Source organism: Mus caroli, unplaced genomic scaffold (assembly GCF_978045245.1).
Source record: "Mus caroli unplaced genomic scaffold, Mus_caroli_1 scaffold_4, whole genome shotgun sequence".
Lineage (NCBI taxonomy): Eukaryota > Metazoa > Chordata > Mammalia > Rodentia > Muridae > Mus > Mus caroli.
The window spans coordinates 155,305,303-155,328,791 of record NW_028227259.1 but is presented as its reverse complement, the minus strand read 5'-3'; the positions used below and the strand labels follow the sequence as shown (position 1 = coordinate 155,328,791).

Genomic DNA, 23,489 nt, shown 5'->3' with positions numbered 1-23,489 from the left:
TGTTTCCTTCGTGTGAGCCTTTCTCCTCTGGCTCTGGTCATTGTATTGTTGGTTACCTTTTCAGAGCCTGCTCTGGACACTGAAGCTCATCAATGCCAAGAATGACAGAGGGTGTAGACAAGGTCCTTTCAGCTCATTGACAGTCACTCTTCTTCAGTCTGCTTGAGCCTTGAAGGTGGACCCATAGCCTTGGTGGGGAGCCCTGCTTCACATTACCATGATGTCATAGCTGTAGAAAAAAAAAATGCTCAGGGTCCCATGTGGACAGGCAAGTGATCTGCAAAGTTTGCTAACATCTGTATGCACGAAGATGAAACATTCAGCCATTTAGTCTTTATATTTCCCATTATACATCTTAAGCTTTGGAGTACTTCTCATTTCTAAGCTTAGCAACAGTAGTCTCGAAGCTACCTTCTAGAGCCTTCCGGGGGTTAATTTACCAACTGTCTTCAAAGAGTCCAGCGTGGTTGGAAATGGTTCTCCTATTGTGTTTTCATTAAGACCTGAGTTTACCTGTTTGGAAAATAAGCAAGATTGAGCCTCACACCTTGCACTCACCCCTCCCTTTTCTTAGGTGCACAAATGAAGGCTCCACAGTGTTAAATGAACTTTCCTGATGTCCTACAGCCAGTGAGTGCTCGAGCTATACTCTGAACTCAAGTCTGGGTGAGCTAAGAGCCCATGTTGCTCACCACTGCCAATCCCCATCCTCCTTCTAATTATAAGTAGACATTGTTTACTTGGACCCAAAGATGGTTTGAGTGTTTGTTCTTTGTCATTATGGACACAGTTGCCCCCCCCCCCCACATTGCTGGAGAACATCATTCAGCTACAACCAGCTTGTGATCACCCTACACTAACACCCTCTTTCTACCTTCCCACTGCCTTCCCAGAGTTGGCTGCTCTTTATCAAGAACTCTGCGTCCAAAGTAAATGTCAAGACAGCAGGATTTCTTGCCAGAGGCTGGATAGTGTGGTTAGGTAGGCCATGGCCCAAAAAGAGGAAAAAGAAAAATTTCCTCTACCCTTGGCCTAACCTTCCCACTTTCTACCCTTCAGAATGCTGCCTTTCTCCATAAAAAGTGCCTGGTGGAGTGCCCAGCCTCCCCTACACTTCCCCAGGGGCTCCCAGGCTGAGACTCCTGTGCCTTCACAGTGGGTCTTTTCAGACAGAAGCTGATCACATGGGACTTGAATTGAGCCTGTGCTGGTCTGGGGACAGCAGCTCTCAAAATCCCCGGCTCTATAATGCTGAGAAAGAGTGACTTGTAAGAGGGTCCTGATTTACAGAAAGAAGTCTTGTGTGGAGGATTGTTTTCCCCCTGCACATTGGACAACTCCGACCTTATTCCAGAATGGTCCCAGTTGTAGCTGCCGAACAGTAGCTCGTCAGAAGAAGCAATCAGTGCTTCTTTGCCAACTTTGACTGTTTGAGAAATTTTGCCAGAAGCAAAACAGGATCAAAAATAATAAACAGACCTCCTCCCTTGCCGCACCACCGCTGTTTACATGAGGAGACTGGTAAGCTGGCTGTGCCACAGAGCTCTCAGGGGAGGGTTTTTTTTATTATTTTTTTTTCTTTTAAGCAGAAAAGGTTAAGTTGAGGAGTGCTCTCTTGTATTCAGTTTGAGATTGTTCCATGTTAGTCAAGGTTCTAAAACAACAGACAGCACTAAGGAATGTCTGTCTTCCAAATACAAGTTACCTGTTATGAGGCATCTGCAAGGTGGAAAACCCAGGAGTGGTGTGAGCCTAGAGAAGGAAGGCTATGTGTTTTAGGAGGAAAGACCCCACCAGTGAGGCAAGCTCAAAGAGGCAGGAGGCCTGGCTTCTAGGATACCTCTGTCCTAGGTAGGGAGTCCCAAGTGCTTTCACTTCCCCACCAGACCAGTGTCTGGGGAGGGGGGATGGTTGATAATCAGATGGGAGGATCAGCTTCTGCCCATCAGCAGTGTTACTGAGGGGGAAAATGAATGAAAAATTAACTGAAATGAATGTGTGGTACTCCAACTCTTGATTGGCTCTCCAGTAGGTCTCTGCTATAGGGATCACTGGATGTACCCAAACATGGGAGCCCTGGAGAGCTTGACTCTATTCTCTGCTGTTCTGGGTTAAGCACAAAGCTTGCTTCTATTCCAAAACCAGTGATTCACAGAATTCCCCAAGGACCTGGGAAGAATGTGCCACTTCAGCACTGGTTTGTTTTAAATTGGTTCCCAAGTCATTCTCCTAAATTCTCAGCTTCCTTTAAAATTGTTTTATAGGCTTAATGTATGATGAGTAACTGTCTCACTCACTGAGGTCATTGTGATTCTAATTTTCCCCTCTCGTTTCTCATGAGCTCTGAAGGGTCACGGACATCATTTGGTACTTTTACATGACTAAGCATTGTTTCATCCTTCATGAACAATTTCCTGTAACCATTAGGAAAGCAACACCTTTTAAAATGGGAGATATTGTGTCACAGTGTGAGGGACTGTGACAGGGCAACGTAAAGGGTAGGCTTTTGGGTTTATGGAAGGCCAGCTCACTGCCCAAGGCTAAGATCCTGTGCTGAATGATAGCCAGCTGTCGCCAAGCAAGTTGGGAGGCCTTTAGACATGTTCTCAGATCTTAGCTGCTTGTACGACTTTGAGGGGACAAAAGGAGGCTGGGGTCACACTGCCCAGATGGTTTGACTCTTCATAGTCACCTCCTAGCTCAAGTCTTATGAGAAAAGAGCAGAAGACAGCAAACACACAGTGTGTAGACACACCACATTCTGTACTCTGTTTCAATATCCGTTTTATTCTATTTGCTTTAACTATTTGTATGTCTATCCTAGCTGGATTTCAGGAGACAGTCATTACTTAGCAAGACTCAAACGAAGTCTCTGAAAAGTGCTCAGTGCATCTGGTTATGGTTTGGAAAGGCTGTGTAAGCCTGAATTCAGCCTGAATTCGGTGGCTGGAACTGGAGAGAGGACATGAACAAAGACCAAAGGGGCCTGTTTGGTGGAGGAATACCTAAGCCCATGGCTTGCCAAAACCATTTCCTTCACCTGAACCCTGGGACTTCACTGACTTCATCCCTGCTCTCCAGCATGAGAATAGCATCTACCCATGTCCATGTCCACATCCACACAAACACAAAATGCCTCTCTCTGGGTTTCCCAACAGCCTTTGTCTTAGTGGAATACTTTTTTTCCTCATAGCTGGATCTGCCTGGTGCATAGACATTTAAATACATTAGCATGTTTGTGATTGATATTAGCAGTTTGGCTTGTGTGCTATGAAGACTTCAGAACCTTGATTTAACATGCAGCACCAAGAGGCTGAGTCTTTTCTGAAATTTCTAATGTGTAGGTAATATGCATCAGGCAAGGCCACCAGCCTTGGTATTTTCCAGATGGGGTTCAAAACCAAGTCTTCATACTTCTTAAAGTGATCTTGAGTATTTCCCATGATCCCTGCAAACTTGTTTCGTAAACTACACAGAATACTAATGATGGCCACTCCATGCAGTTGTGAGAATGAAGTATTCCCATATACACACATATGAGTGTTCACTGTAAAAAGAAAAGAAAGTATAACACTAACAATAAGCTATAAGGTCCATTCTGCTGTCAATTAGCTACTCACAGGGTAGATTCAAAAGCCAGGCTGTTCGTAACTACACATAGTGGAACTTCAGGCCACAATCATAGGAGACCTAAAGTTAACCCACGTGAAATACTCTCAGAGGAAGGAAAGACATATAGAAGAACAACTTAGAAATTATACTTTTAAGCAAGGAGTTTCCTAGTAAAATGGATTCAATTTCTGAAAGTATATAGCTGTGAAACTACAGTTAAAATAGATAATATTTTTGTACTTTAGCAAGGTGAAACCGTATAAGTACAGAGCCGAACTTCAACTCCAGCATGAATACAACAGAGGAATACTTAACATTATATAATGGTTCATAGATCCAACCTAACTTGCACCAATAAAGCACTGGCCCCTTAAAATACTTATCTGGTGGGTTTAGAACTCCACTTGATAGAATCAGCCTAGGGGAAGCATATCCCACCTACCTTAGCCCACTTACAAGTTTGCAGCTAAAAGACAAGAGAATGCCTGGCTAGCATTGACAACATATCCTCAAAGCTTAGACTCCCCCTTGGCTTCTTTTCAAAGGCGGCCTTTCAAGTCTTGTGTGTTTACCAAGTTCTGCTAAACTCAAAACATTGACTATCTATGTTGCAACCCACTCTACTGGCTTCCCAAGAAGTGAAGTGTGTTTATTGTCTTTTCATTTTTGTATGGGGTACACAGTCAGTCACTCACTCAAAAAAGCCAAGTGCCTTGGTATGTAAAAACACACTTTAGTGGATGAACCTGGAACTGGTTTCATGCCGTGTTCCCAGTGTTAGAGATGGACAGCCATGGAGAGAGAGTTCCCAGTTCTGCTTTCAATGGTTCATTTGTTGCTCTCATCGCTGTGTGTTTTGTTGTTGTATGAATTCACCTTCCAGCCATTTTGCAGAAAGTATCTGCAGGCATTACTGGAGGACATGGAAAGATTGATGCTTTCCAGCTGTCAAGAAAACCCTCAGGTTATGGCTTGAGGAGATTGTATCCCATCCATTAGCCGCCATGTATCTTTCTTAGAATCTAGGTTACTGGGCTCCAATCCAGAAAGATGGACTGCCCCCCACCCACCCCTGCCACTTCTTCGAGCAGCATAGCATCCTTGAAGACTGCAAGCCCACCCTGTCTAGAGAGCTCACCTCCATGCAGACACCATTGCAATAGCATCTGCATTCCTCCTGGAAGGGTTAGGATAGAGCAGTGGCAAACTTCTCCTGAGATCCATTTTAGTCATTTCAGTGATGACCACAAACACCCAAAGGCACTACCTCTTAGCAATTAACATAATTGTTTTCTACATCATGTGTACTGTTGGAGTGTGTATTAATCATCATCACTGCAACCAAATAACCAACAGAAACACTGGAAGAGCAGTTGACTTGGGCTTTATGTTTGGGGCGTGTTGTAAGGGAGAATGCCCATTGTAAAAGTGTTTCATCTCAATCCAGGGTTTCTACCTTGTCTTTGACTAGTCAGTTCCCAGACAAAAGACACACACAACCTTTATATTTACAATAAGCCTTAAACAGCACAAGAGTTGGTCAGATATATACCCTCGATGTTATTATAATCTATTCCCTATCTATAACTCCAAGTTATTAATTACTATGTTTCATCTGGGCTGCTTTTAACTTCAATTGGTCAGTCCTCAGGGCCACATTTTCATGAACTCACCTAACCCATGGTGGCTTCTCCTTCATCTTCACCTTCTCTCCTCTCCTGGTTCTCCTCCCTCCCCAGAGATAACATGCCCCTGGGGACCTTTACTCAGTGGCCTATTTCCTCCAGCGAGGCTTTACCTTTTATGTTCGTAGAACATCTTAAAATAGCCTCTCCACCTGAGAACAAGCATTTCACACTTGGGCCTGCAAAGCCTATTTCATATTCAACACTAAGTATCTTAGAAAACACTTGACCAGAGTTAACTGTGTACAGATGATGACTGGTGCCATGTGTGATGCAATAGCCATATAGACAGGATTACTGCTCTCAAGGAGATTGCCCCCAAGTGAGATAAGACATGTAAGCTGTCCTGAGTATAGACAATTCATGGGAGGGTATGCTTCATGGTGACTAATGGGCTAACACAACAGGCATTGTTGAGGTAGAAATGTCCACAGTCACCAAGGTGGAGAGGTAAAGAGGAAAGGTCACTGGGCTGAGCTACGGGAAATAGCTGTGCTGCCTGCCACTGGTCAGAGATCACAGGGAGTACCCAAAGTAGGACAGAAGAATGAGCCAGAATGTATGGTGTGAGTAGAATTTGGACTATAGGCTAAATTCAGTGCAATATACATAATGAGGCTGGGTAGACTACCATGAGTTCATAAGGGAGAGCAACTAAAAATGTTTGAATACACAAGAAGGAAGACTTTCGTTTAGAAAGGTGGATTCAAGAACACAGAAATGACATGGCCAAGTTAATGAACTGGGCATGTATCTGATAAGGTCTTGTCTAAGCATGGCATTTTAGTTAGGGTTTCCATTGCCGTGAAGGAACACCATGACCAAGGCAACTCTTATAAAGGGCAACATTTAATTAGGGTTGGCTTATAGTTTCAGAGTTTCTGTCCATTCTTTTCATGGCAAGAAGCATGCAAGTGTCCAGGCAGATATGGTGCTGGAGAAGGAGCTGAGAGTTCTACATCTTAATCTGAAGGCAGCCAGAAAGAGACTATCTCAACCTCACTGGGCAATGCTTCAGCTCTAGGTGCCTGCAAAGCTCACCTACCCAGTGATGCACTTCTTCCAACAAGGTCACATCCCCTAATAGTATCCCATGGGCCAAGCATATTCAAACCACCACACATGGTAAATAACTATCTCATATAATCCACCTCATACTATGTTCTATGGATGGTCTCATTGGAAATTAAGAAACTGAAGCCCTGGAGAGGAGGGTGAGGTAATGCATCACGTTAAGCTCAAATAACCAGCAAAGCCAAGAGTTGACCTGGTTTGTCTGACCAAAGCCTGTGTCCCATTATACTGTCATCGTTGCTCATGTTGATCCACTATTCCTTCCCCCAAATATCATAAGAAACATGTATCTTAATTGTGGCCATAAAGATGCAATAAATAGGGGCTGGACAGGTGACTCCAGCAGTTAAGAACAGTTGCTCTTCCAGAGGGCCTGGGTTCAATTCCCAGCATCCACATGATGGCTTACAACTGCAGCTCCAGGGGGTCTGATGTCCCCTTCTGGCCTCCATGGGCACTTCATGCACACGGGTTACACACATACATACAGGCAAACAACTCCCGTGCAAGATCTAAATTTAAATACATCAAAAGGTGTACATGTGACTAAACTAAAACACCAGTTAAATTGGCCCGACCTATTTGAAATACCTGGGAACTACAAGATCAATTTGTAAATACATCAGTGAGCAGATGTCCCTATAGGAGCCTGCTCTCATTTACCAATTTGCAAAGAGTTAGTCAGCATTTTGTGGAGAAAGAATTTCAAATGTGAACTCTCTCAGAAGTCATTTCAAGATGTTTAAATATTTTATGAAGTATGAAATTACACATATTAGCCTCCAGCAAGCTGCCCTGCTGATACAGAGTAAAAAATACTCACACAGGATTTTTATAAGAGCTGTTAATATGAGGTCTTACTGCTCTAACTGAATTTTAATTTGTATTTTGAATCTAGCTGCAGGTTAAATCCAAATTAAATGACTGAAGAGCCTTGGGGCAGAATTTGTGTGCTTCAGGGGAGAGGAAGGCACACTAGAGAATGTGGAAGGCTCAGTTAACACGGAGAAAATGCTGAATTACCCATGATGCACTTCTGCCTCTCCAACACACACGTTACCATTTTCTCAACACACTCCAGACTCTTTACTCTTATTTTGAAAGCAGTTTGTCCCCACTTCCCTTAAGCACATGCTGTCTTTAATCTTTCTTTAAGACAGGCCTGTCTTCAGAGTGGCAGGAGCTGGGGAAGGAAGGGCAAATGATGACCCCCTTCTTAGGCAGGTCACAGTCACACTTATTTTCTCAGTAGGAAGAGCTACTGGCCATTGTGGCAGTACTGTAGGGCAGGGTGCTCCTGGCCCATGCTGCTCAGGGCCCACACCTTAATACAGGGAGTGTTTCTCTCAAGACTCACACTTAACATTCTTCTCTGTGCTCAAAGGCAAATGAAATTCACTGTTTCCTGCTGTCAAATGGCTTAGTACTTGAGAAACACCGAAGCCACCACACCCTCTGCACCTCCTGTGTATGAAGAAAGACCTCTAGGTCCCCAGGTAGACTGTGTGAGCAGGTGCAGTGGTGAGCTGATTCCAGATCAGGCAAGTTCCATGGAAACATATTTCAGAAGCAATCATCAGATATCCAGATATGCAAGAAGCTACTCTGAACTTAATAGTATTAAGCAACCATGTTATTAAGCTCCAATTATTAACTATGTTATTAGGATCCAGTGAATCAGAATTGGAGGGAATGGCCCATGGCTGGTCTCTCTTCCATAAGGTCTGTTTCCTGACATCGAGGCTGAAGATAAGGCCCCCCGGATCTTCCAAAGCCTCCCTCTCTCCCAACACAGGCAATGAAAGCACCTGTCAGTCAACACTGCTGTAGGAGCTGCTGCCTGGCAGATTATGTGTGCCCTGACGGACTGCCTCATCTTCTCTCCTTCCTGCTGGGAGTTCCTTTCAGGAGTGAACTACTGGAAAATATATGATCTGGCCCTGGGAGTTCCATAAGTCATTTTTATTGTATCCTGCTTGTCAACATGAGTGTAAACAACATTGCCCCTAGTAAAGGAAGGTGGCGCCTGAGACTCCACCCCCCACCCCCCAAACACACACATTCCATGCTGAAAGGCTCAGAAAAATCTGTGGGTGGATGGTAGACCCTCCTTGTTTATAGCTCTACTTTTGTGATTTCAGCTATTCCCAGTCAATGGTGATCCAAAAGGATTAAACAGAAAGTTCCAGAAACTAATGGTTCAAACATTTCAAATAGAGAAGAATGTTAAAATCCTGTACTGCACACGTAACAGTTGTGCATCTCGGTCTTCCTGTGGGACCCCTAACAGCAGGAGTGGGGGAGGGGAGCTATCTCTGACTCTGTTGCCTGTCCTTGGATCCCTTTCTCTTAGCTGCACAGCCTTGTCTAGCCACAATAGAAGATGCACCCAGTCCTACTGCATTTGATATGCCAGGGCGGATTGATATCCGTGGTAGGGGCTCCCCTTTCTGAGAGGAAAGGGGGGAGTGGGGAATGAGGAAGAGAAAGTGAGGAGAGTCTGGGAGAAGAGAGGAGAGGGGAAGATGCGATTGGGATGTTAATTAATTAATTAATTAATTAATTATAGATCCTGTGCTGTCTTGCTCTGTCCTCTTTGGGGCTTGGTGCAGTGTTAAGTCACTGAGTGGGTGTCTCGGTTGTCACGCTGTTCTCATGTACCATTTTCTCTTCTTTATTTTATTTTACATTTGACTATTTGCCTGTGTGCCTTGGAAGGCAGAAGAGGTCATCCACTGGAACTGGGGTTGCAGATGGTTGTAAACTGCCCCGTGGATGCTGGGGACTAAACCTAGGTCCTGTGCAAGAGCAGCCAGTGCTCTTAGAATGCTGATTGGTTCCTCTTGCCCATAGCCTGGTAATACAAGAAAAGTAAGGCTAAAAGCTGGTGACTCAAATGTGCCACAGCTCCATAGAGTTCTTGTATTAGGTAAAATATTCAATGGAATATTTTGAGAGATATACAAGTTTTATTATAGGGTATGATTATAAAATGATTCCATTTTAACTGTTATATGTTAGTGTGACTAATTTATTTTAAAGGCAAACACAGCAACTTTTAGAATTCTGTACTGACCATGGTTTAGGGCATCCACTGGCAATCTTGAAATGCCCCTGAAGCCAGAGACAAGTCCTGCACCATAGTTCATAACAGCTACAAGCTATGTTTGACACATTCCATCACTGTGGATTCTGTCACTCTTGCTGGCATGCATGTGGCTGCTGCCTGACTGATTCTTCTGACTGAGTGCTAGTCACACAATGTGACTTTGGCCCCAGATGTGAGGGAACTGCCTGGGCAGCATTCCATGTTCCCTGGCTACATGGGACTAATTCCTTGTGGTTCTGTGAGCACTCGTAGATGGCCTGCAGTATGCTGTTAGACACTTTCTCGTTACACACCCACAACAGGGGAAGGAGACCGTGTCCTGGACCCTATCCCTGACCAGAATCCAAGCAGAGTCTAAAACCTGTGAGGCTTGGTGCTGGAGAAGCCTCCAATGGAGAACCTAGTAGCTCATATTTTTGACCCAATTCCTGTTATCTACCCACAGCTCATTTCTCACTTCACCCACGGCTATTGTCTTTGCTGTTCCCTGAATGTTTCCGAGGAAAAGTGAAGTTTCTGGGCGGACAATGTTTTATTAAAGCTTTAAAGAATACAGGGTTCTTTTGAACTCTCAAACAGGGATAATTTCCCTTTCGAGGAGATAAGTGGTGGTATTTATGGGCATTTTAAAATATTGAAACTGTGGAAAATGAATGCTGCCAGCATACAGTGAGTGGAGGACTATAGTATATCAGATTGTATCCCCCTGACCCCGCTCTGCAGGAAAAATTATCTGAACCAGCACCACTGTGGAGAGATCCTACTTTCTGGGAATATTATAATCCTGGTAAAAGCTGGGCGTCCGGGCTGCAGGAGGCTGAGTGACTTCCTCAGGATTTCACTAGCAAACAGTGGAACCCCTCCCATTTGGAGGACCTCGGTCACATGACTCCATTTCCTTATGGAACTTTCCTTAGCCACACAGTCTGCTCCTAGAGGGAGAGTTTGGAGAGGGAAATGGCCTTCCTCACTTGAACTTAGGTAGTGTGCTGTTGTCACACCATGATCTTGGTCCCTGGGATGTGCACCTGCCTGTAGTTTTCTTTGCTCTTTGGGAGACAGGTGCAATGCTCATGTGATGTAGTAAAGACTGCAAAAGCCTAGGTAGGAACTGGACTCTGGCCTTTCAGATGGAACTTATAAATTACACCCGGAAGACCAGAGTAGAGAGAGCAGAGCAGGAGAGAGAGAGAGAGAGAGAGAGAGAGAGAGAGAGAGAGAGAGAGAGAGAGAGAGAGAGAGAGAGAGAGAAGAGCAGAGCAGGAGAGAGAGAGAGCAGAGCAGGAGAGAGAGAGCAGAGCAGGAGAGGGAGAGGGAGAGAGAGAGTGAGAGAGAGAGAGAGAGAGAGAGTGTGTGTGTGTGAGTGAGAGTGAGTGTGTTCAGGGTCTGGGATGCCAGTGCAGTAAGATCTTATCCTATAGTGACAAGCAAACAGATAATTACTTGTCAATTTTGGAGGTAATTGTTTTCTCATCCAGAAAGTTCAGGTCATTTGCAGATTGTCAAGAAAGATACGCTTGTTGTCCCCTGAGTGGTCTGGTTGGTCAGGTCTAATAGATAGGCAGAAAACCCTAGACTGCAGCACAGCTCAGTCTGAGGTCCCTGTACATACTAGAAACCAGAGAGACAGTGATACAGGACAGCTGACAGGGCTGGCCCAAAGCGGACACACCCACTTCGGCCACCTTAATTCATGCCAACCTGGCAGAGAAGACTCTGTGAGTCACCCTCTGTCCATCATTCTGCATTCATTTCAAGAGCTGGCTCTGCTGAGCCTTCGAAAATGAGCTTTCAAGTCGTGGATGACACTAAAATGTTAGGTAGATGTTCTCGCCAGAGCCAGCCACTCCTGCTCAGCCTTCTTGTCCACAGTCTCAGGTCGTCCTCTCTTCTGTTCCAAAAGGAAGGACGCACGGATGCAGATTCATCATGTCAATGAAATACCTTCCCTCCAGGCTTCTCCTCACCCGTGGGCACAAGTACACCAGGGAAAGCCTTCTAGGGTTGAGCAATAGAACAAAAGAAAAGCCTGCCCTGCCTTGTGAGCCCGGGCAGCCTGCACATAGTGTTTTAACTGTTCTAGAAAGAATGAAGCATTCATAAACCATTCCATTTTCAAGGAGAAAAAAAAAATCCTGTGACATTTTAATCCCCTTTTGTGCTGGAGCATATTTAGAGTTTTTGCCTGCCAGTCATCTCAAATGTTTTGTGCCTTTCCCTTCCAGATGAATTGAATATTATGAGCTGTGACCCACAATAAAACATAACGCCACTGTTCCTGCTGAAAGTCTTCTTCTTTGGGTTATTCTGGGCTAAGGGTCAGCCTATAAATGGTGACCTCAGAAAGTCCAAAGATGTTATCCAGTTGAGACTAAGAGAACAAAAATGAGCTATGAGATGAACATGACCACCTGGGGTCTCCAATCTGAATTTTAAAAACAAGTTTCTATAATAAACATTAGTAAGTGCCACAACATTTGCCTGCTATGAGTGATGTGTTTATAAAAAGATAAAGAAGTATAAGAATATATTCTATGGGGGTGTGTTGAGGTATGGGGGAAGGAGATGTCTCAACAAGCATCCCTTCCCCCTGAGGGACCAGCCACACCTGAATATAGTTTATTCAGGGCATGCGGAGGGGAGTTAAGAGGGTAGTAGAGTCAGAGAAAGACAGAGAGAGGGAGAGAGTAGAAAATAGAGGTGGGCCATGGCCATGAGGAGGTTGTGGGGGTGGTTTGGGGAGGGGGATGGGAGAGAGAGGGAGCAAGAGAGGCAAGAGAGTGAGGAGGGGACAAGCAGCCCCTTTTATAGTGGGCCGGGCCTGCCAGGCTATTTCCAGGTATCTGTGGGGTGGAGCTTAGACAGAATGTTAACAATGAGAGCCTGCTCATCTCTGCCATTTCTTGTGTGCTTAGGGCATCTTTGCATCCAGATGGGTTTCCCTCTCTTGTCACTGTTGACATTTTGTGTTAAGGAACTTTCTTTGTGCGGGAGTTGCCCTGTGCGTTGTAAAGCGTGAAGTGGATTTGTGGTTTCTACAATGCAAGCAACCCGAAGTGTTGAACCACCCAAGCCGCTGAACCAAAGCTCCTGACTCTGCCACAGTCTCTCCAGAGAGGAGGCTCATCCCTTGCCTGGTGTAGGCCTGCCCATATGAAAGAACCCTTCAAGGGAATTCATGCCCTCTTTTTGCCCTTGAACAAATAGCATCTGCTGATTGCCCTGTTGTAGCTTGCAGGCTTGCACAGCAGATATGTTCATCAGCACAATTACACCTGAGCATCTTCTGACAGTCAGTGAGGACCTCACCTGCAAGTCTGAGAGAAGAAGGCTCAGCTCTGCTTCAAAGTTATGAGAGTTGCTCATAGTTCCAGTTATTCAAACGTACCTAATATTCATTAGGAAGAAATTTGTTAGCACAAGTTTCAAAGCTAAGCTAGGGATTCATTCACAAATGCTTTTTTTTTTTTAATCATCGTACATTTAAATAATTTTGTGTGTGTGTGTGTGTTTGTGTGTGTGTGTGTGTGTGTGATGCTTGTGTGTAGGCACACATGCCACAACACACATGTGCAGGTTAGGGGGCCTTGAGGTTGGTGGTTCTCTCCTTCCATTATATGGGTTCTGGGGATCAAACTCAGTTGGTCAGGTTTTGTAGCAAGTACCATTATCCAGTGTACCCAGCAAGCCATCTCTCTGGCCCAAATACGTGTTGTTTTTGTTTAAAAAAAAATGCCCCAGCTTACACATGAGTTACTGTACAAACTGTACACATGGAAGAGTTTGATTAGATCAACTGAGCATTGCTGATTCACAGGACTTTGCAAACGCTGAACTTTGGACAGTATCCAGGCTGGGACTCAGGCAGGTATCTGCTTTGCATGGAAGTCACAGTTCAGCCTTTGTTAACATTAACAAATGAAAATAGAGGTTTACATTCCTCAGGCCCTTACATTTGACAGTGCCCTCAAAAAAATATGGAAGGCAGTCAAATACCACTCCAGAGAACTTCCCATAACTGTCCAAGTGGCAATGGGGCTGGCTGCACACTGCAGGCTGCAGCAAGCCCACGAGGTGGACACCTGCCTCAGCTACTTTCTGTTCTAGTAATAAAAGCCCCACGACCAGAACCACTTACAAAGGAAGAGTTTCTTTTGGCTTACAGTTCCAAAGGGAGAGTCCATGATGGTGCAGACTCATGGAAGCAGGCTGACTAGAATTGGAAATTGGGAAATCAGATCTTGAGCCACAAACATGAAGGGGGGGTGTGGGTGAGGCTATAAATCCTCAAAGCTACATTTCCTTTGACAAGTCTGTACCTCTTCCCCCAAACAGCACTATGACCTGGGGTCCAAGTGTTCAAATACCTGAGCCTTTGGGTGTCATTTCCTGTTCAGACAACCACAGTACCCTTTCCTTTGTGTTCCACTGTGAGTTAGTAAATGGGGGCTATTATGAGAGGCTTTGAATCCATATGATTTACTCATTTATTTATATCATTGTTTCCATTGTGTAGGAGGCAGTGTGATTTCACATCCCTGAGGACACTGGCTGAGAACCAGTTGTGGAAAGCCTCTGCTGGGCTCTTAGGTAGTGGGCAATAATGTTGACAGAAAGGCACATAGAGGAAAACCGCTCCTGGATCTGAGATGAAAAAAGAGAAGGAGGAGTAAGAGGAGGGTGTCAGTGACAGAGTGTCCCCTGGAGGGCATACCTTCAGTAACCAAAAGATCTCTGAGTCACTCCAACTTCTTTACATATATTTTGAATTATGTAATTAAATTCCTTTTTTCCCTCATATCCACCTGTGTACGTCTTGCCCCCACCCCATCTCACTTCTTAAAGGTTTCGTCATCTCCCAGTAATAGCAAGCTAAGGACCAAGCCTTTCATACCTATAGCCCCAGAGATGATATCCTAGATCTGAACTGCAGGATTTAAGCATGGCATCCTTTTTGAGTGACAGTAAGCCTGATCAATCATAAACAGGGGTCCTTGGCTGGCCCTTGCCACTTGCCACTTTATAGAATACACTCAAGCTACCTTTAATACTTTGTGTGTGTGTGCGTGACCACTCTGTAGAAGTGCAGGAAAATAGAAATGGCAACAAAAGAAACATCCCCTCTCAGAGCAGGCGTCACCAATGCAGGCGTCACCAATGCAGGCGTGATGGTTAAAAAGTAAAACATGGGTGTGAGTTCTCATTTTACAGAGGTCATCCTCTTTTCTGTAATTATTCTTTCCTGGATAGCCTCCTGACTGATATTTCTTTCTTTTTTATTTTTTTTCTTTTTTCTTTTTCTCAAAATCTCAGAATTGGGCTGGGTGTGGTGGTATGCACCTTTAATTTCATGAAAATGGAGACCTTATAAGTCATATAGCCTTTCCTTCTCAAAGGGCCATTTTTTGTTCTCCATTCCCTGGTCTATCTAGTCAGTGCTCTACTCTGTATCAGTTGTAAATGGGGGCAAGATGAAATATGGCCCTACTGTCATCATGTTTTCATTTTAGGTAGAAGAGAGTAGTTGAGAGCGGACAATGTTAGTGGATAGACAAGCAGTATGCCTGTAAGTTCATGATGCAATGGGTGCCCAGAGCCTCACCAGGTACTGAGTGGAGGCTTCTACAGTAAGAAGTAGCAACAGTTAACCTTTACAGTGGGTCTCCAAGCAGAGTTAGAAGGGAAAGATTTGGATGATACTAAGAAACAGGAAGATGTTTACTGGAGAGGGTGCTCACTTGTGGTACTTACACAAAGAAGGCTGGGTGAAGCCTCAAGATCAGTTTGCAGAACTATTCTGCATTTTAAAATTGCCTAAAATGCTGTGTGTGCTACCATTGTTGCCTTAAGAATAGAAATGATGCATCCTGAAAAGGCCTTCCTTTGTCACCTTCATGGCCTCTTGTTCCTAGTCCTGTACACTCACTAGTCACTAGAATGGTAGATGGATTGATTTTTTTTATAATAATATGTTTCTATTCAGTTGGTCTTTACTAGCCATTAAATAATTTCTAAGCTTGATCAAAATCCAGTTAAGGCTCGTTCTCTTTTTGTTCTTCAATTGGAAATCCAGAGCAGCTGCTTCCTGGCATGTCTGGCATTTTAGGGAAACAATTATGGAAGCATTTAGTTCAGTGACATGCGTGTTCTCTTGCTTGCTTTAACTATGCAAGATATGGCCTCCCCTCCCCAGACCATTGACACCAAGGCTTGAGGAAGACACCTCGAGGGAATTTTTCACTGGAAGGAAATTTGCTTAACCCAAGAAACTGATAAAAGGGGGAATCTGTCCACTTTGGATCGGAGCCTTATCACATTTGTATGAAAATATTTAAGTGAAGCAGCTGGAAGACAATAGTGAGTTTTAATTATCTTCTAATAGCCAATGGGCTCTTGCCAACACACGCTTATAACCTGTCGGTTGCTCTGCGCCATAATAATCTTCACTTATGAGCCTCAGCTGTTACAAATTGGAAAATATATTTACAGCAATGATCTTTCTTGTTAAATGCAAATTCCCCAAGATGTTTAACCCACAATTCGGTCCCAGTACTTTGTTTCTGTTGCCCTCTCTAGTGGAATTGAAAAGGCTAGAAAATCTGCTCATAGGAACCGATCTTCTCCTTCATAATCTATGACTCTCATTATGACACTAATGATCACAATTCTTACACAGAAAGAGTAAAATCTTTTTCAAGGATCATAAATTATGTTCCTGTAAAGTGACTACAAAATCACTTTTAATGGTGATGTACGTTAGTTTCAAATCTGCCTGGTGCTTTCTTGGGTTCATTCATCTCAAATGGATTTTGAATTCCAAGGCAGTTACTATTGAATCTGTCACTTCTCTATGTCCTCCCATAGGCTGAAGGATGGATGGGTAGATGGCTATGATAGATGGGGGGACAAATGGAATTGAGTTATGGATATGCATACAGCTACATCTCTCTGTGTAGTACTTGGCACCCATCACACACTCTATTGAATGAACAGAAGCCATGTGAAGTCACTGACCTCCACCAATTTGTCACCCTTGCTCTGACCTCACTGGTACTTATTTCTATGCTTCCCTTGGCTGTTCTGCTGATGGCTTTCAGCTCTCTTCCTCCCCTCATCCTGATTGTTTACCAAGCCTGAGCCCATAACTTCCATTTTCTGATTTTAAGTGGATGATTCTCGAATCTATGTCCATAGGTCAGACCCTATAAATCTCTTCCAGTTCCAGACTTCCTATTGCTATCATATGAGGTCTCCAGTTACATAGTCATTGTTGCTTCCAATAACTGAATATATTTATTTTCTTTCTGTAAACTATTTTCTATTTAGAGTTTTATTTTTCCTAATTTTTTTGTTAACAGATTTGTATTTGCTTAAGTTTATATATACAGTCAGTCTTTAAGGACTACCATGTTTTTCTTCAAAATGTATTTGGACTCAACATCAGGATTAAATTGTATTTTATTTTTACTGAAAACATTGTGGTTTAAATATAGAGATTTCTGTAGTGATTTCCAATATAAAAAGTTAATACATGACCAGTTTATGCTGTGTCATCTTCCTTGGTCCTACACAAGCAGGACATGTGGCAGGTGTCATTTTAGATTCTGCCATCACATTCATTAATGAGCTCATCTCATTTGACTAGGGAGGGGTTTGTGATCATTTTGAAAATTCATATATGCAAAGCAGCAATTGTTAAAAATCCAGAGGTTGTTTTATGTTATAGTACAGCTAGGAGCTCCATGATTACCATGAAAGGAAAGAGCACACACACTCTGCTTGTGGATTTGGGGGAAATAAGTTTGGTAATTGTTAAATGATTAAATGCTGCAGGTATCCAAAGGAACCTGAGAAATAACATACCAAGAGAAGAGTTCAGTGCCCAAGTGCTCAGCAAAGATGCGAAAGAGGAGAGGAACCAAGGCTAACATAATGCCAACAGTACTAAATTGGCAGGGAGAGGAGAATTCTGGGAGCCATCTGGGCAACTGGAGCCTTCCTAGAAAGCAGGACCAAAATTGTGCACTTTTGAATGAAGTAAACATCAGAGGTAGCACATCATTATTTATGGTCACCACTCATATCTACTGTCTTAGTTAGGGTTTTGCTGCTGTGAACAAACACCATGACCAAGGCAAGTCTTATAAAAGACAGCATTTAATTGGGGCTGGCTTATAGGTTCAGAGGTTCAGTCCAGTATCAAGACGGGAACATGGCAGCATCTAGGCAGGCATAGTGCAGGAGGAACTGAGAGTTCTACATCTTCATCTGAAGGTAGCTAGCAGAGTCCTCACTTCCAGGCAGCTAGGATGAGGGTCTTAAAGCTCACGCCCACAGTGACACACCTACAGGGCCACACTGTCTAGTTATGCTACTCCCTGGGCAGAGCATATACAAACCATCATCTCTACTGACACACCTGAGGCATATTCAGAACTTTGAGATGCCCTCAAACCAAGTTTAAAAATTCACCTTAAGCATGAGTCCTTAGCCTTTTTAATGCCTCAGTGGGCTGAGCTAACACAAACAAAAAGACAGTTAACACACAGAGATGATGTGAGAGAAACGTGTGTCAGGTTGTCTATACTTTGCTTTGTACTTGGTATAAAAAGTGAACCTTGCTGATGATGAAAAGTCTTAGATAATCAGATTATCATTTCGAATGTCAGTCTGGGCATATGTATGTAGGAGGCCCATTGAGGACTTCTTCAGGTCAGTGGGAAGATGCCCAGAGGAGATTTATTTTATTTGCTAGTGGCTGAAAATTAGGATGGAGGGAGGCCTTTTGTATGCAGCACTTCCTTGTACGGCCATCCTGGAATATCGCTCTGGTTCAGTCCAATCCCCCTCAATCCATTGCTGCTGCTGCTACCACTGCCAGGGTGTATGTGTGCATGCATCTGTCTGTCTGTCTGTCTGTCTATCAGTCTGTTTTGATGGGCATGGACTTTGGAAAAGAAAAAAACAAAGATGATTCATGCTGGTGAATCGAAATGCTGCAGGCTTCCCTCCCAAGTCACTCTAATGTAGGGCACACATGGACACAGCTAATCTAGTAAAGGCCATGAACTCTGAAGGATGATGTCTGGCCCATGTTGTGAGTGGTTCATTTTATAGAGTAGTATACTTGATAAATCCTCAGACTTAGCTTATAATGGTAGAAATCAGTGCTCCTCATTTGAGAGTATCTTCACCACTTAGAATATACCAGCAGCAGAGGTGTGTGCTTGGATCCTTCTGTGTATAATACATAGTAGTTAGAAACATATGGTTTCTAACGTGGTGATATTCTCAGAACACTTTCAAATATCAGGTACGAGTGACACTATGAATAGATCAAGAAACTAAAAACATAAAATAAAATAAAATAAAATAAAATAAAAACTAATCCGGGGGCAATAAAGGTAATGACATCACAAAATGTCACATGTCCTCATATATCCAAATCTGCCTTTGCTGTAAATTGACAAGACCTTGTGCTGTGTTGATAATATTGGTCAACTTTACAGTCCCAAACCTGCCAAACCTAGACCACCACCACCACCACCACCACCACCACCACCACCACCACCACACACACACACACACACTCACGGGAACAACTGGTCCATCTTACCTGAGAGTTCCCCTGGACAGTAAAATAGCTGACAATCCTATGTATGGCAGAAATAATCTCATATGTATAGTCCAGCATACCACTGACATATTTTACAGATTGGTAGTCATGGCAGCGTATACAGAGGGAGTAGGCCATCCCCCGAGGGACTCTGGCAAGCCTGTTGAAATGCTCATTTCCTTGGCCCACTGCTCAGTGGACTTGGAAGGAAGCTTTGGCCTTATCTACACTCAGCCTATATATAGTCCATACATGTCTTCATGCTGCTTCTGTTTGCAAACTTGATTCCAGGTTTAATGATTATCCTACAAAGCAAAGGAACCTCCGACATGCATATTCAGAATTGGTCCTCTGTGTTGGAATGTCAGAGTTAGACCAGGGACACCGGGGAGCACAGAGGCCAAGCAGGCAGCCCAACTATTTTCTGCCCCGGCCCCACCCTTCACAAGGTTTCTCTTGCCCATCAACCCTGCAGCTGGAGCCAGATGCCATCACAAAATGACCAAAAAAAATTGTTCAACATCTTTGAAGTGACCTCATTTAACCCTTCACCTAAGTTCCTTTGGATCTCTGAGATGATGGCATTTCCCTTTAATGAAAAGTTCTCAGCATCATTCACCCCACCCCACCCCCCAGCCCCTGCCACCATGTTTGCACTGTTCATTTGTGTAGTAAATTTTTCAGAAAATGGTTTGTTAATTAAGATATATTCCAGGTACCATAAGGACAATGGGGCAAGAATAGTGAGTATAACAGTGGGCAAGGGAGCACCAATGATGAGGGATTTCAGTAAGATTGGTCCTTAGACACCTCCAGAAGGCCACCAAAGGCATGCATCCATTAGGCAGGACCTTGAGGAGCATAGACAGGGAACAGCTACAGAGTTCTCCAGATGTGAAGGGATGTTCTCTTCAGACCTTAACCACACCACAGGACACTGACTGAGGTCTGGTTCATGGAAGGCTTGTCTGACACTGATCTTTCTCTCGGCCCTCAACTGGTTAAAAGGCATAAGTAAGGCCTGGGTCAGCACATCCTGGATGTCAGGTCCTTGCTTAAGGAAACTTCCTTGGCTGGGTTGGCAGCTTACTCATTGTAAGGCAGACAGCTCCCTGGGGCAAAGGAAGCACAATTCTGTCCTTTACAGCCTACCATCCTTCCCCTGGCACCAACAGGACCTTAAAAGTGTTGTGTGACCTTTGGGGAGTCCAATTTTATTGAAAAAAGTTCTTTCAGTGGCAAATCTCAAGGAATGGTTTGATGTTGGGGAAGGTGAGGAACACCTAAAGAGTGCTCTACTGATTTGGTCTTTGGCTGGTTGGGAACGGGTTTTAACTTTCCGTAACTCAAATCAAGCACACACCTACTAGTGTAAAACTCCTGGTACTGAGGGCAGTGGGTTTCCTCCCACACTTCAGCACTGTTAGTGTTCAAAGTGCCACCCCCACAGTTATCTCGCAACAGCCAGGTAGGCTCTACCCCACAGTTACCTGGCAACAGCCAGGTAGGCCTGACCCACTTTAAAAGGTGCTACTTGCCCCCTCTGCCCCCTCTTGATCTCTTGCTTCTCTCCTGCTTTTGCTCCTCCTTCCCCATTCCCTTCCCTTTCCCCTCTCTCCACGTGCTCATGGCTATGGCCAGCCTCTACTTCTCTACTCTCTCCCTCTCTCTCTGCCTTTCTCTGCCACTCGTGTCCTCATGTCCTGAATAAACTCTATTCTATACTATACTGTCTTGTGACTGGTCCCTCATGGGGAAGGGATGTCTTGGCATGGGCCCACTGAGGTACACTCTCCCTCCATACCTCACCACACCCCCATAGAACAAGCTGGCAGCCTGGCGGGCAGAGATCTGGGCTGTTGGGATTTATAAAGTCTCTTGGCACTGTGTGGAAAGGAGAGCTCTAAATTCAGCCACGAGTGAGGGACCTTCTCAGACACTCCTTGTGGTTAAAACAAATGATTGAAGCCTGCTGTGCAGCTGTTTGAGTCCAGATGGAATGTCTAGCATGCTGCTATCTTGGCTTTCAGAACACCCTCTCGAGGCCCTAGGGACCTCACCCTGTTCCCAAAGACTCCTTGTCATGAGGGGCGTGGCCAGAGGCATGCAGGATTAAAGGCAGAGAATTAAAGGGGGGGGGGCAGGAAGACAGTTTCCAGAGCCATCAAAACTATTCAAAATCTTGGGTAAATTGTGTTATTTAAGCAGAAGAAACAGGATTAAAAGGTGACAGGGCTTCCTTTTCTACCACCAGTTGCCATTATGATGCAGAAAACAAAAAACAACAATATCATAGTCAGTGTGTCTCTAGCTAAAGTTCCTTATTTTGACTTTTAACTTATTTTAAAATTAAAATAATTTGACCTTTATTCATTTCTTTTATGTGTGGGAGTAAGCTACTAAATATGGAGGTCAAAGGACAACATGGAGACTTCTCTTCACCTTAAGTGGGACCAGGGATCGAACTCAAGTCTTCAGGGTTGACAGGCCTATGCCTGAACCTGCTGAGAACTTTCACCCACCCACTCCTTGTTTTGATTTTTTTTTTAAAGCTATATCAAAAGTTTTCGATGTAGGGTTTTGTTTTGCTTTGTTTTGTTTTTTTCTCGTCTGTTTTGAAAGGAAAGGCATTTTATTGATTTTACTTTGCTTGTTGATGTCTGTTTTTGAAACTGAGTTCAGGGTTGAGTGCCCTGTGTTTGAGCAGCAATGTTGCTAACAAGCTAATTGGAGGTTCAGCGGGAGTGGGGGAAGGACTTTCAAATTCCCATAGAACATAAAGATTCACTGTAGCTCATCATCAAAGGAAGGAATAACTCTAGCATGAAGTGTCTGCACTTTATACAGGCAGCCAGTTACACAGGTAGAGTTTGCTTTTACTAAGAAGAGACGTGTCTGGAAATGCAGTGTGTGCATCCACCTGTAAGAGCCCACCAGCCTCTTATGGGAGGTGACGACAGAACAGTGTCCTGTGCACTCCCTCTCTTGAGACACAAAAGTAAGTGAGACCAAATGCTCTGCAGATTGGTGGCTACACAGCTTTTATAACTGTACCAAGTGTGCATGGTCTTCTGATGACAGCCACAGCTGGGGTGGACAATCATCTTAACCTGGCCAGAAGCTCTAGCAAACCTTCCCTTTGATGGAGTGATTCATTTGAAGAGAGGGCGTGGGGTGCCTGAGGTCCAGGTAGCACAGCATGCTGACTCAAAGCCACATTTTCCCCTCCTCCCTCCTCCCTCCTCCTCCACCTCCTCTTCTTCCTCCTCCACCTCCTCCTCCACTTCCTCTTCTTCCTCCTCCTCTTCCACCTCCACCTCCTCCTCTATCTCCTCCTCTTTCACCTCCTCTTTCTTCTCTTCCTCCTCCTTCTCATCCTCCTCCACCTTTTTCTTTCATCACAGTGTCAGCCATGGTTATGGAGTGAGATGGACCCTAGGCAAACTGTCAATCAACCCTCCTACCTTCTGGCCACTAGCTGTGTGTGTATACAGCCTCTCTTTCAACTCACAGAGCAGTCCTGTGAGGTTGGAGTTCTATTTTGCAAATGCAGATTTGAGGCTCCTTGAAATTAGTGACTGACATCTGCAGTGTCCCAGATTACAACCATGTCTTCACTCTTGCTCTTATCTGCAATGTCTTCTTTCTGCCCTCTTTCCTCTCCTTGCTTCCCTGATCCCATTTCTCCGCATCTACTCTCTCCAGGATCTCATTAGGCTGGACTAACCTGGAATTAGCTATGTAGACAAAGATAGCTAAAGAACATAGATATTCACCTGTCTGTACCCACTCCTCCACTCACCTCTGCTCCCCACTCCCCAGTGCTCCGATTGAAACCATTCACCACCACACCCATGACCACACCTCTTTAATCTTCTATTATTTTACTTACTGCAAACCTATTGAACTCAAACTCCATGCTAGGCCCTGTATTAAATAAGACAGAGAAGATTCTTGTCCTCATGTATCTTATAAACTAGCCCACCAGGAACAGAAGTGTTTTTAAACAGAACAAAGTGGGTTGAGGGATGGGTCCACATACGAAGGGACTGCTGCTTTCCCAGAAGGGGAGTTAACATATTGGCTGTGCCAGAGGAGACTGAAAAGATCTTAACAAGATGGGACAATGGTCCAAGACCATGGCCTAAAGTTAAGCAGAAATAGACTTGAAGCTTTTTACTGACTTTTATAAGTATATCGTTAGAACACTGGCCTGCACCTTTAAGCCTGACATCTTAGCCTGAATCGGGCCACACTTCCCTCCTGCTCTTTCTGGGACAGAGTTAAGATGCAGCCTCCACCCTGAACAAAACCTCTCAGTTTATGATATCTGGCTCCTCCAGGTTGCCTGTCCCATCACACATGCGCTATCGAACTAAATCGTGATGTGTAA

At 44.2% G+C, this 23,489-nt stretch overlaps 1 protein-coding gene across 9 annotated transcripts in view; it reads left to right on the top strand.

Annotated features, from left to right (window-relative positions):
• The window catches only part of Stard13 (StAR related lipid transfer domain containing 13), a 199,974-nt gene that overhangs the window by 58,063 nt on the left and 118,422 nt on the right, over positions 1–23,489 (top strand). For 2 of the 9 annotated variants that reach the window (XM_085837490.1, XM_085837488.1), the window contains exon 2: positions 575–666. The exons of the other annotated variants lie outside the window; for them this stretch is intronic. The gene's annotated coding sequence lies outside the window, so the exon portion shown is untranslated. The remainder of the gene's footprint in view (positions 1–574; positions 667–23,489) is intronic. 9 annotated transcript variants of the gene reach the window in all.